Consider the following 14,452-nt stretch of genomic DNA (forward strand, 5'->3'; position numbering starts at 1 on the left):
TGGTGCCAAAGAGTCTTCTTCCTAGTTTGTAGAAGAGAGCTGATCCAGCAGTTCATTGAAAAGATATATTCATGAGTTAGCCTATCAGTCCCCTCACATATTCAATACAATTCACTTACTGTGATCATATAACGATGTTAAAACGTGCACTAACCTAAACCACATGAATAACAAACACCAAAAAAAAATCTAAATTGTGCATTTCAAACACTGAAGTGGAAATAACTTTTTAAAGACAATGACTGCACAGCACCTTAAAGTGGGGTAGGGTGTGGGGTATTGTCCGACTTGCCAAGGGAAAGGGAACAGTGCTTTTCAGACGTGGGGGAGCAAGGTCAGAAGCTGCTGCAAAAGGGGCATGGGGGTCGGCGTGGTGATGCTGATTCATCCCCTGGGGCCGAGGGTCAGAGAGGTTGAAAAGGAGCAAGCCCAGGTATAAGAAGCCTTTTTTTCCATGAAACAGGTGAGGCACGAACCACACTCCCTCCCCTTGAGGTGGCAAAATACCAGGTGCTGCTGTGGGCATCGTGCTAGCTGATCCTTTTTAGGGGGATCCGGGAAGGAATTCCCGCTCCCCCCACCACATGCGGCTAGGTGGAGTGTCACCCCCCCACCTTTCCCATAGTGGGTTCAGGAGGGGCTTTGTTATGGTGAGGAGTGAAGGGAGTCAGGTTGTATATCACAACTCATTATGTAAGGGTTGGCGGATATCCAGTGCAGGTACTCCATAGGGAAGGGATCATGGCCTGTTAAAGGACTTAAAAAAGAGATACTGGTTAAAGAAATGGAAGGAGGAGAGGGGCTTCTATGAATGGTGCGGCAGGGAGCCCAATCCCCCTTTCTTATAGCCCACCTTAACACTCATATAAGGGAGTGGATGGTAATGTCCCAGCAATGGGTTGTCTGGGGGATCTGGATGGAAAAAGTCGGGGGCTGGTGGAAGCCCCCTGGGTAGTTATTGAATGAACATGGAGTTACCTGCACTGTACACTTTTATCTGCCCGGTAGTCCCAGACATCTAGTAATAAAGTTGCAGTCTGATTAAAACCATATTACGTGTCTCCTGTCCTCCTTTCAGTACAGCCGGACAAACAAACGTTCTCAAAGAACCTGATCCTTTTGTCATGGATATCAGTGGAAGTTTGGCCTTAAATCTTTCATCTTCTGTCAAACAAATATCAGGTGCTACTAGTTTACTTCTGCAAGCTTCTTTAAAAGAGCAATGTAGCATTTTACTCATGTTTAAACTAGATAAAGAGACTCACAGACTCAGACTTTAAGGTCAGAAGGGACCATTATGATCATCTAGTCTGACCTCCTGCACAATGCAGGCCACAGAATCTCACCCACCCACTCCTGTAACAAACCCCTGACCTATGCCTGAGTTACTGGAGTCCTCAAATCGTGGTTTAAAGACCTCAAGGTGCAGAGAATCCTCCAGCAAGTGACCTGTGCCCCACGCTGCAGAGGAAGGAGAAAAACCTCCAGGGCCTCTGCCAATCTGCCCTGGAGGAAAATTCCTTCCCGACCCCAAATATGGCAATCAGAGAAAGAAAGGTAATGTATGTATATCTTCAATTTGATAACTGAGGATAAAGAAAATTTACACCCAGTTAAATGATTAGGACTACGATCTTGTTCAGTGTCTCTTTTTTATTAAGCTAGCCCAATATCCCTGTCGATTTATCTGACTCAAAATGGTGTTCATTAACTATTAGAACATGCTTCCTTCTGAAAGATGGAGAAGCATAATGTACTAGTAATCTACTCCTTGGATACAGACTATTATAATTGTTTTATAGTATAACAGCTGGCAGAGTAATTTTATGAATGACTGATTTACATCAAACACTTCAAGCAATGCTTAAGAAAATTGCGACACCTTTTAGGGATGTCCAGAACTATAATTCACCCTGTTACTCATTTGCCCCAGCATAAAAAAGATCTGCTGGTGCAAGCCTGAGTGACAGCTCCTTGCCACTCCAGTTTGTTAGCTGGCCCCATAGATTTTCTCAGGACTCCATCAGTCCTAACTTTGCCTTGCAGGAGATCCTTTGGTACACTTCATCTCCCAAGCTCTCCAGAAGTCTCTCCCTGCATCATCCAGCCAGTCCCTGGATGTTTACAGAAAGTACCAAGTAAATCCACTGTCTCCAAATGACTAGTAGATACACTAGCCTCTTAGCTCAGCTAAGGATGCATACTTTAATATTACAGCACTGAGATGAACTTACATTAAAGCCATGCATAAGTTTATTGCTGAAGAAAAAGGGGCATGGATAGCTCAGTGGTTTGAGCATTGGCCTGCTAAACCCAGGCTTGTGAGTTCAACCCTTGAGGGGGCCACTTAGGGGTCTGGGGCAAAATCAGTACTTGGTCCTTCCAGTGAAGGCAGGGGGCTGGACTCAATGACCTTTCAAGGTTCCTTCCAGTTATAGGAGATCTCCATTAATTTAATAGAGATTTAACTGATACTAAGCAAAGATAACAGTCACAAACAAAGTAAAAGTATAATGTTTTTTAGTGACTAAAGCTTCACTTAACAGGCTACCATCCTTGACTAAGACAAGCCTCGTACCTAAAGCAACTTTCAGCATCACCCCACCACCTCCTCATGGCAGATCATTTTTCAAAGATACAAAGAGCACTGTCCTCTTAGGCCCCCAAGTGATGGATAACAAGATGCCACTTTGCTTCTCTTTATATTCCCCAAAGTTCATTGCCTTTGTCCCAAGAGTCAGGATGACCCCCTGGGGTCAAGACTCCAGGGTGTCCTCCAGTGTGCTGATATCATGCTGTTTCCTCATCCTCCTGGGAACTGGTGTTTAACATAGATGCAAATTAGCTGCCCATTGTCTCTAGCATCACTCTACATTACAGACAGGGAGATCACTCTTGTCTGGAAGAAAACCTATTTTTCCTCTTTGGTTACAGACTTTAAAGCATAATCTCAGTAAGCATCCATAAGTCCTCATATGATGTTAATACTTACATTTCACAATGATACTAGTGTGCCACTGGCTTTCATTTGATATCTCACACAATAGTCTTTAGAGACAAATATTATGACAGCAGTGTGCTAGGTGTGAGTTTGTCAGGCACAATAGGAGTGACCATCACGTTCTTTGACTGTGAACCCTTGCCAGTGGGCACTGAGGAGCTCTTAGGGTCACAAAAGCATCAATCAAAAGCATTTCATTAAGGAACTATTCAATAGAAAATATTGATAGACAAGTCTGATTTCTTATTGTGATTTAATAAGTCACAGAAAAAACCCATTTTTCTCTTGTAAAATGTGTATAATTTTTACAGTCTTAGGTTAAATGGAGATTTCAACTAGCTGATCCTAATTCTCATTTACGATGCATCTTGTACTGGTTCAGAATAATGGACAATTGAGCCTTATATTTAGCATTATGTTCTTCCATAGTAGATAAATATCCTTCTGACAGTGTGGAGTAGGTTAAAGCAGAAACTACGAAAAATAAGTGCTCAATAAAATGTTTAATGTCTATAAGCAGTATCAAGGGATCATAGGAATGTATTAACTACTTCAACAGTAAGTCAGATCCAGCCCTGGATCTGGAAAATGTAACTACCAATACAACAGATGGGGGGAGAACATTTTGAGATTTATCCCAGAAATAAAGAAACATCTACACTAACTGTGTGATGATCACACTGTGAATATTTACAATGCCCACTCCTACAAAACAAACAGATCAAGATTCAAGGCCTGGTGCTGATCTCACACTGGTTTTACATCTTGTAACATCACTGTGTGATAAACGCAAGACGGTGTGTGTCTGTGTGTCTGTGTCTGTGTGTGTGTGTGAGAGAGAGAGAGAAACAGTCCCAGAAGGGTAAAAGGCCTTCCTCCCTATCAACTGGGGAGGGGTGACTACAGATCAATCAGGTTCAGCTGAGAAGGAATTACCAGAGATCAATTAGGATCAGATGAGAGGGAGTTACCTCAGGTCAATTAGGATCAGCTAATTCCAACTAAGGGCTGCTGAGACCTTTTTAAACCCTCCCCTGTTGGGAGAAGGGGAGAAGAGAGAAGGAGTCAAGCTGCCAGTAGGTGTGTAGCAGCAAGGGAGGAAGTCTCTCCAGGAGGAGAGGCTGCATTCCCTCCCATAAGGGAGAAAAACAAGCCCAAAACACTGGCTGAGAGAAGGACGGACTGCCCCTGTGCAGCCAAGAGGGACTGTTTTACCCCAAGCCCATCTCACCAAGGTTAAAAACAGCTGAAGCTGGTGAGACCGAGAAGGTGCCTTGCCACAACTGACTGTATTAGAGTTACCCCTGATCTACACCACCATAAGTGAGTTTAGAATCACGCCATGTATTGTAATGCACTATGAGATGCCCTGAATAGCAGCATTTCTATAGTAGAGTTGTACTGGGCCAGACTCTCCACCCTCCATCTAACGCAAGCCCTCGGCCCTATTTTAGAGGGATTATGCTTCTAGGAGTTGATAGACTAATTCAATCTCTGCATTCTTTCAATCCTTGACCTCTTTGCAGAGACAGCCTGTAGTAATGCCACTGGTGGAGCCAGATTATGTGATGTGGTCACCTGCTCCTCATGGATTAGACTGAGCCATCAACTCATTTCAAATGACACACAGAACAGCTATGACTTTTGGCCACTACTGTCATAGGGCCTGATCTTGCAATATTTACTCATTTTAATAATCCCTACATCTGCAATCCCATGGGCACTGTTTGCACGAGTAAGGACTACACACATCAAACATTGCAGGATCAGTTCCTAGGTTGAATAGGGGGTCAGTGATAATGGATGAAAAACTTGGCATCTTGTTGCTAATGTCCTATTCTGTCCAGATCTTGCTTCCAATTCTCCTGCTGCAAATGACAAGTCATCGAAGTCCGTGGGAGTTACTTATTTTCTGCAATAGAAGTATCAAGCCTCCCCCGCCCCATGATTGGAAGAGCCTGTCATCCTTAAAAGCACCACGGTTTTAAAGATAGTTTGACTAGGTCCCACTTTTATGTAAAAAGTGAGCAGATACTGAATAGCATATCTTCAAAGAATTGTTGGGTGCTAGGTGCATGAGCTTTAAAGGGAATCTTATTAGTCTGAGACATCATAAAAGATTGATGCTGCCAATGACAAGGTTAATAGTTTATTGGGTATTTTTTTAAAGTGCTAAATGTTTAACCTCTACTTGTGTTATCTGGACAGAGGAATTGTGTGTGAAAGCAGAGGGTTACTAGTGGCATTCAGTCATTTGAGATTCAGAGCACAGCAAAAGCAGAGTGTAACGGGTTGCAGACTCACCACCGCGGCGCCTCCTGCTGGTTGCTCTGGGAATTAGCTCTGTCCTAGCCAGGGAGTGCCCTCTCTGGGTGGTGTCCCACCCGTTGCCTGCTCTGCTGTGCTGTCTGGGACCCGCGTTGTTCCCTGGCTTGCAGCATCCTCTTCTGGACACAGAAGACACCCTCCGGCTGTGCCCCTGCTCTATTTCTCCCCCCTTCTGGGGGTATCCACAGTCCTCAGTCTGCACCTGCCCTCGTGGCCACCTGCCGCCCCAAAGTCTAGTCCTTTGCCTCAGGGACAAGGCACAATCCATCGGCCATGCTCCTCCATGGTAAGGTGCAGTGTAAGGGGCGAGGGGGGACCCAGGCCCACCCACTACTATGGGTTCCAGCCCAGGGACGCTCTGGTGGCAGCCATGTCCTGCCCTCCTTCTCTCCCCTCTACTGCTGACGCTCCCTGGGCCACTTCCCCTTTCGCCCTTGTACCTTCTTGGCCCTTTCTTTCAGGGGCCTCACCCTGGCAGGTATCAGGCTGGAGCTTTCCCTCTGCTCCCCTGAGACTGCCCAGCACTGCTCTATCTCTATAGAGAGCCAGTCCTCCTCCCTTGCTTGTCAGGAAGAGAGACCTGTCTCCTCTGCTTTGCAGCCTTTATGTATGGCCCAGCCTGGCCCTGATTGGCTGCCTTTCTGCCCTTCTCTGATTGGCTGAGTTCTGTGCAGCCGCTCCAAGGGCTGCTATTAACCCCTCCTCTGCCAAAGTGGGGCAACTGCCCCACTACACAGAGGCTTAGGAATCTTGAAATCAATACAGTGCCAATATGCCAGTATTGATCATATCTTAGAAATGCTCTAGGATGCAAAGCAAAGAAATATGCTATAGCAAATATCTCAAACCAAATTGGTTGCTATAGTAAAGGACAGACTTTGATCCAGTTAATGCCTTTAGAGAAATCTGCTTCAGGGGCAGGAGAAATTTGAACTCAATTTACAAAATATGTGGTTAGATTCTGGCCTCTTTCTGTATATTTAAAGCAGATTAGGATAGTAATCAGTTAGTAACATTAGCAATGCTTGTGACAAAGATAAGAAAGGAGATCTGAAATCAGTTTCCAGGACATTTCCCAAATGCAAGGATACCTAAGGAAGGGGGGGGGGGGGGGGAAAAAATATGAACAGACTGACAGGAAAACAAAAAACCACAAAAATTAACTTGGAGAATGAAAATTTAAAGAGTCAAACATTCCTGCATTCTTTTGCTCCAATTTCTGGAGAAGCAGAAAAGAGCCTTTATCATCCTACGATGTCCTGCAGCAACTATATTTAACATCAAGGAAAACTGTTAGAAAATACTATCTTTCCCCTTGGTATTGATTTCTGTACATAAAAACTACCTCAAGATTTGGCTGAGACTTCTATTTCAGAAGAAAGGATTAACCTTTTCTAAAGACAGGAAGTTATTGGCCAGATCCACATCTGGTGTAAATCACCCCGATTTTCTACCCACTCTCACTGATTTTTACACCTTCAACTTCAGTGGAATTACTATTGATTTACACTGATGCATGTAAAGGGATCATTGATTTATAACAGCCGAAGGTCTGGCCTGAGACTTCAAGTGGCACATTCTTGGACAAATAATGGAGAAAAAAATTGCAAAACAAAGAGGGAAAATGCAATGTATTCATTTAAGTGCAATTTATACCCTGACAGTGCTCTGCCCCCCACCCAGTGAGTCAGACTTTGCATAGAAGACACAGATTTTGAAAAGCTGTTAAATACATTTTTTTAAAGTATATGTGCTGGTAACAGGGTGTACTGGCCCTTTAATACTAAAGGGGGACAGAAGACCCTGATACAGAGACATTAGAATAAAGAAAGGCTCCAGAAATGTCCTTGTAGGAGGAGGAGAAGCAGCAGCCTCCATCCAACTACTAACTCTCTGGAAGACCAAGACACGGTCCCTTTAAAGACCTAGAACTAGGAGCCCTAGAGCCTAGGGTGGGGCAGGGCTCCTCTCTCTCCCAACAAATTGAGGGAAAGTTCTTTGAAGGAGGGCAGTAAATACCCTGTCTTTGCCATCAGAACAGGGAGTGTGCTTAGGGTTACCAGATGTCCCGATTTTATAGGGACAGTCCCAATATTTGGCGCTTTGTCTTATATAAGCGCCTATTACTCCCCCACCCCCGTCCCGATTTTTCACACTTGCTATCTGGTCAGCCTAAGTGTGCTGCCAGGGAGAAGTAAGCCACTGAGCTTCTGCTAGGAAATACAGGATCAGCAGCTCAATGAATAGTCTGGGGCAAAACAAGAGCTCAGGATGAACTGTTGTGTTGCTCTGATGGACTATGTCTGGAACATTAAGGACTATTTTGAACTGCTTTTGCCTACTAGCCCAGCCCTAGGGGGTGATTGGCGATCCCAAGAAACACTAAGTGCAGTTCCTAAGGGGCTCTGAAGAGTGGGAGCAAAGGGAGAGTGCTGCAGAGCCATGAGAGGGTGCTCAGTAAATGTGAGCCCCTTACAGTGGTCCAGAAAGCAAACCACTGCAGTTATATTACATATGAACTCAAGGTCCCAACCTTGCGTCTACTAATGCAATTGTTGGATTGCATGTGTGTGAGTGGTTCTACTGGAGTCAAGCACAGGCACAAGCGTTTGCAGGATTGGGGACTGACTGTCTGCCTATCAGGACAGAAACTGAATGCCATTTTTATAGGGGTGCATTTCTAATTAAAAATATGATCCTACTATGGATTAGTGCCTCTGTAAAAGTGGCATCAGGTTTATGCCCTTCCGTGGGTGCTGGATAGTGGATCCCTGCACCCATGCCAAACTCCACTGAAGTCATAGGCCCTGCTGCCTACAAGGAGCTAATTGTAGATTGGGACCTGGAAAAAAAAAAAAAAAGGCAATTTATCAAGCGATCCCTCCCCTGTTGTCCACTCCCAGCTTCCAGCAGTCAGAGATTTATTGACACACAGAGCATGACCATCTCGGCTAATACCATTGATGGACCTATCCTTCATGATATTAATTTTTTTAAAGCCTCGTTCTAACTTGGGCCTTCATAACCTCCCCTGGAAATGAGTTCCACAGACTGACTTTGTGTTGTGTGAAGTAATATTTCCTTAGGTTTATTTTAAGCCTGCTGAGTGACTCCTGGTTCATATGTTATGTGAAGGGGTGAATACTTTTCACTTCCTCCACGCCACTCATGGTTTTATAGACTTCTATCATATTCCCCAAACCCCACAGTCTTTTTCTAAACTGAGCAGTCTTTATGGAACCTTCATATGGAACCTGTTCTATACCCCCATTCATTTTTGCTACCCTTCTCTTTACATTTTCCAGTTCTAATCGATTTTTTTTTTAGAGGGGTCAATCAGAACTGCACATGGTATTCAAGGTAAGGGAATTCCATGGATTTATATAGTGGCATTGTGATCATTTCTGTCATCTTATCATTTCCTTTTCTAAGGTTCCTAACATTATGTTCCTAACATTCTTTTAGGAACATGACAATGGTGAATTAATTGTAATTTGTCTGTAAAGACTCATGTCTGATATATATCTATCTCAGCTGACATGAGCCTAGAAAATGTACATCAGGAAAAGAAAAATCTAAGAAACCAAACCCTGAAAGTGCCAGGTGCCCTCAAATCCCACTGGGCCCAAGGGAATTAAGGATGTGCAACACCTTTCAGGATTAGATCCTCATGCGTTAGACGAGTCCAAGAGTGTGGTGCATTAAAATGCGTTCTCAAATCTTAAGTGCGATAGGCCAAACTTTGCAAACTTGGTGCCTTAACTTTCTTATTCCTAGAAGCCCCAACCAAGATCGGAGTGCTCATGTGTTCGGTGCCGTACATACACATAATTAGTTTCTCTCCTGAAGATCTGACAATCTAAGCAAAGGGTGAAGAAAGTAATTACTGTATATACTTGATCATAAGCCGGTTCGTTTATAAGCTGACACCCCCAAGATGGATAAGTAAAAATGGAAAATTTTTATAACCTGTTCATAAGCCGACCCTATAATTCAGGGGTCAGCAAACTTTGGCACCCGGGCCATCAGGATGAGCTGCTGGTGGGCCGAGATGTTTGTTTACCTCAAGTGTCCGCAGGAACGGAGGTAAACCTACGTAAACAAAGTGTCCTGGCGCGCCAGTTGCTTACCCTGACTGACCGGGGCAGCAACTCGTGGGGAAATTTTTTTGGGGGGGGGGGGGAGAAGCTGGGAGTCAGGGAAGTAACCCCTGTGAAGTAACCCCACCCCTAGCCTGGGACCCCCACACTCTCCCCATCCCATCTCTTCCCACCTTATCTGGGGAGGGCCAGGGGAAGAAGTCTCTGGCCTGGCTGGAGCTGCTCCGGCAGACCAGACCGGGCGGCGCGGCCGCAGCTTGTTCCAGCAGGCTGGGCCGGGCGGCATGGCTGCAGCGTATTCCGGCGGGTCAGGTGGCGCGGCCACAGCCTGCTCTGGGGGGCGGGGCCGAGCGGCACGGGTGCAGCCTGCCAGCCCCCGAGCTGCAGCTGCTTCAGAGGCTGGGGGGGAGAGCAGCGTGGCCAGTAGCGGAGAGACACTGGCCCCGCCTCTTCCCTTCTGGCTGTGCTGCGTCTCCTCTGTTGGGGAGAGGGGCTGTCTCTCACCTCTCCCTCTCTATACCCATTCATAAGCCAACCCCCTTCTCTGGTGCTTCCCTTTTTTACTAAAAAAATTCGGCTTATGAACGAGTATATACGGTAACTCCATTTTATAGCTGGGGATTTGAGGCATGGAGAGACTAAGAGACAGGTTTTGAGAAGTAATCACACAGAAATCTGCGGCAGAACCAGGAATAGAATAGAGATCTCTAGAGTTCCAGTCCAGGGCATCCTTCTCCTCTAAAGAAAAGCACCTAAATAAAAGCAGCCTATATTTTCCAGAGGTGTCGAGCGCTGTTGTATATTAAAACTTCTTGTTTAACACTAATGCTTTGCATCTATTTTCAAAGAATAAAACTTGAAAATGTTCAACATTGAATATTGAAAAAACAAAACCCCAAGATTTATTCATTAAATATACTCTGCCTACTCTAGAGGCAAAGTCAATCTATTCTATGTTCTGCATAGACATGGCTTTAAAAAGCTTGCAGTAAAACACTTTGTCTTTTAAGAGAACTTCATTCTAAAATAATCATGCAGCACATCTCACACTAGTTTGTAATCTGTTCAAGTCAAGAATTAAACTAATTTTCTGAAGGGCTTTTGGCCATCCCTCAGATATTACCCCCACCAGGTCTTTGCACATTGAAGATGAAATGCAGTCATTGATTTGCAATCACCTAGTTTGAGAAAGCTTTCTCCATTAAAAAAAGTATAAATATTCCCTCCCTGGCTCTAGGTACCAACATTATAAATCTCTTATCCTGGATCATGTAGTTCTAAAGAATGCCATTTTTGTGCCAGAGCACAATTCAATTTAATTCTTGGATGGATAATTCTAAGTTTTAGCAACTCACTAAAGCTTATGTTAAACTTTCCAAAAATAATGAGAGTGTACTCAAGGCAATTTCATTAAAAAATACTGTAACATATGCTAGTTTCAAATGATCTACTGTGGTGAAGATGATGAATTACAACGTCTGCTTCTATATCCTGAGTAAAGCTAAGTTTGGGTGAAAAATTTCACCCAAACCTTTTAGGTGAAATATGTACTGAAACATTAATGAATGTGCCAATTTTGCCAAAAACATTTCAACATTTTTTCAGCTGGAAGCTACTTTTTTCCAAAATTAACTGTAATTTATTTTTTAAAATGTTTTAAAAACTTTTCATTTGACTGGAATATTTTTTCCCCACTGATAATGTTTGGCTTTAGTCCAACCTGAAACTATTTTCCTCCACCAACTTTTCAGAATTGCCAAACTGAACATTTCCCTAGCTCCAAATCTTGAGGGTACATCCTCCACGTGGGGTGCAGCTTCCACCACGGTTTCTGGGTAGAATTTCTTAAAATTAAATGAATGCTATATTAAAAGCAGACATTTTTCTAAACAAACAGATGTTTTAGACCATGAGAGTTAGTTACCTGAACAATCTTTCCAGTGGTGTGAAGGTTGGAAAGACTTTCCAAATAATCTCTTCATAACCTCAGTCTCTGCTGTAACAGACATATCTTACAAGACTATAGAGCACTATTAACTGAACATAGTCAAAGGCATGGTCAGTTTCCAGTCTTACCACATCTTTAAAAAAGTATGGCTGGGGAGAAGATGTGGGGTGGGGAAGGAATCATGTGATCTGTAGAGAAGATCACTATCTGACTTGTGGTCTCCTCAATTCCCATCCACTAATCCTCAATTAAGTATATCTCAGGTATCTAAACCATAGCTTTCTGTACAAAAATTATTAATTAAATGAGGGGACCCTTTTGGTTGTGTTATCATCCATCCTGCTGGGAAAAAAGAACACCAGCCAACCCAATCCTGAGTCTCCAAAAAAAAGGTAGGCTGAGGAAACCCAGTAGTCTGGCACAGGACTTTGCAGCTATGAAGGACTTTCTAACTACAAATTTGTTTTTGTTTTTTATCTCAAGATATACATGAGTTCTAGAGATGTGGGAGAAGTCAATGCTCATTTGACCTATTTAGACAATGAATTACAAAAAAACTGCCACAGACATGAAGGAGGTTAAAAACAGAAAATGCTTCCTTAAGGCAAAGGCTAAGGACTCTTGGAGAAATAAGGCCTTCTTGAAAACAGATCACATGGGAATAATTTGCGGTTACTGGGGGTCTGCAGAACATGCTCTCCAAAGTACTGGGATTAGTTGCTGGTTTTCTCCCCTGGAGATTGAAAGGGCTGGTTGAATAGCAGAGGCCAGAAGAGAAAACCATCACCAACGCAGACCTATCATCTTCAAATTGCTAAAGGCTGGTCTACACTGGGGGAGGAAGGGAAATCGATCCAAGATACGCAACTTCAGCTATGAGAATAACATGGCTGAAGTCGACATATCTTAGATCGATTTACCTTGGGTCCTGACGGCATGGGATCGACGGCCGTGGCTCCCCCATTGACTCTGCTTCCGCCTCTCGCTCTGGTGGAGTTCTGGATTCGATGGGGAGCGCGTTTGGGGATCGATTTATCGCGTCTAAACGAGATGTGATAAATCAATCCCCGATAGATCGATTACTACCCAAAGATTTAGTGACAGAGTGAAGCTGATGTCTGCTGCTAGGTCAAAAGGAACTCATAAGTATAAGGCTTTTAAAATTTCTTTTGTCTCCAGGCTTCTGTAAATTTAAGCAAGAAGAGAGCAGCATTTAATGGCATCAGACAAACTCAGGAGATCTGATATTGAATACAGCCTCAAATTGCCTGCTGTCTTCATAATGAAGATGAATCTGAAATACTTCAATTCCACATTGGATGTTTGGCAAGCACTATAGGAATTGAGACCAGATCTCACAAAGCATGGTCTTCTCATAAAGGAAAAGAAAATGGTGAGTATAAGTCCTGAAGCAAAAGAAACGGATTGGGAAAACCAGGCAATCCATGTACATATTTAATAGTATTATAGGGGGTAATTAATACTGCTTGACAAAATATTTAGTATTGTTTGGTAATTAATATATTGAGAAGCCAACATAAGTATATATATTCAAAATAATGATACTACTCTTATTTCCCTAATTTCTGCTCTATTTATATAATATACACCAGATGCTAATAGATTCATAACTATTCATTTTGTGTCTTCTATCACTTTATATGGGCACTTGATATTTTTATGTTTTACCCATTAACTGTATCTATTTATGAGGTGTATGGAAACAATATACTCAAATTTATTTGCACATATAAATGGCACTTCACATTTACCTTTTGGTCTCTTGGTATAAATAGTTATATACTTGTGCTTATCATTTATATACTCTTACTTATGCATTCATAACCATGAAGCAATAGGATTCATTCATTTATATATCTTGGTATGTGTAAGTATTTTGGTAAATATAGGTATATTTCTGGCATATTCTGAAGTAATTCATATTGTGCATGGCAGAGAGAGGGCTGGTGCAGGCATATGGTATCTAGGATCTGAACGTGCCTGTACTGAAAGTCAAGGACGTTAAGGGTATAGTGGGTGATGTACAATGTATTCTGTTTTTCACATGGAGATTCACTTGGAGGCTGTCAGTCTACTGGGCATCAACTAGCACCTGAACAATCACTGATTTGCCTCCCTTCCCCAAACTCAATTGATTTTTGTTCCTGGAATGTACAGGGATGTAATGAACCTTCCAAGAAAGTCAAAATTTTAAGACACTTGAAATCAAATGGATGCCATATAGTTTTCCTTCAGGGGACACATTTAAAGAATGAAGATACAGATAATTAAAAAAAAAAAAAAAAAACAGCTATGGGTGGGACATGAACAGTACTCCTGTTTCATCTCCAGAAATGTTACTGAAGAGGCCTCTGATCCACTGGAATGACCATACTTACAAGTGATCCTGAGAAAATTAGCATAATTTCTGACCTGGATTGATGTTATTTACAAATTACCCCTTCTCCCCTATCACTTCTACTGCTAGCAGCATATATCAGACAGAGACCATTACCAGGAATCACCATCCGGGATAAAGGGTATACAATTAGTCTATACACAGATGATATTCCGCTCACTCTTAAATCCAATCTCTTCAATTCCACTGTTACAGCGTGCAGTAAACTACTTCAGAGATATCAGGATTTCAGATAAACTGGAACAAGTCTCAAGTGATGGATTTCTCATAGACCAAACCCATCTCAAATACAATAATTCTCCTTTCATTCATGCAAAGAGATAACCTACTTAGGCACCAGGATATGCTCTGATTTATGAAAGATAGTATCTGCAAATATGGATATCATACTCAGAAGTGACAAAACAGATGAAGAAATAGCATTCACTACCCAAAATCTTTATTGGGAAAGGTAGAAGCTATTAAGATGAAGATATGACCAAGATTAATGTATATGTAAGATTAATTCCACTTAAATTTCCTGCTTCAACTTTCACAAGAATAAGTAGATTTGTACAACAATTCTTATGGAATACAAAGACACCACAGATATCCCACAAAATACTTAAGAAATCATGGCCAAATAGAGGTGGTGGAATTATCTAATTTGTATTTAT

The sequence above is a fragment of the Trachemys scripta genome, chromosome 6 (genome assembly GCF_013100865.1).
Source record: "Trachemys scripta elegans isolate TJP31775 chromosome 6, CAS_Tse_1.0, whole genome shotgun sequence".
NCBI classification, from domain to species: domain Eukaryota; kingdom Metazoa; phylum Chordata; order Testudines; family Emydidae; genus Trachemys; species Trachemys scripta.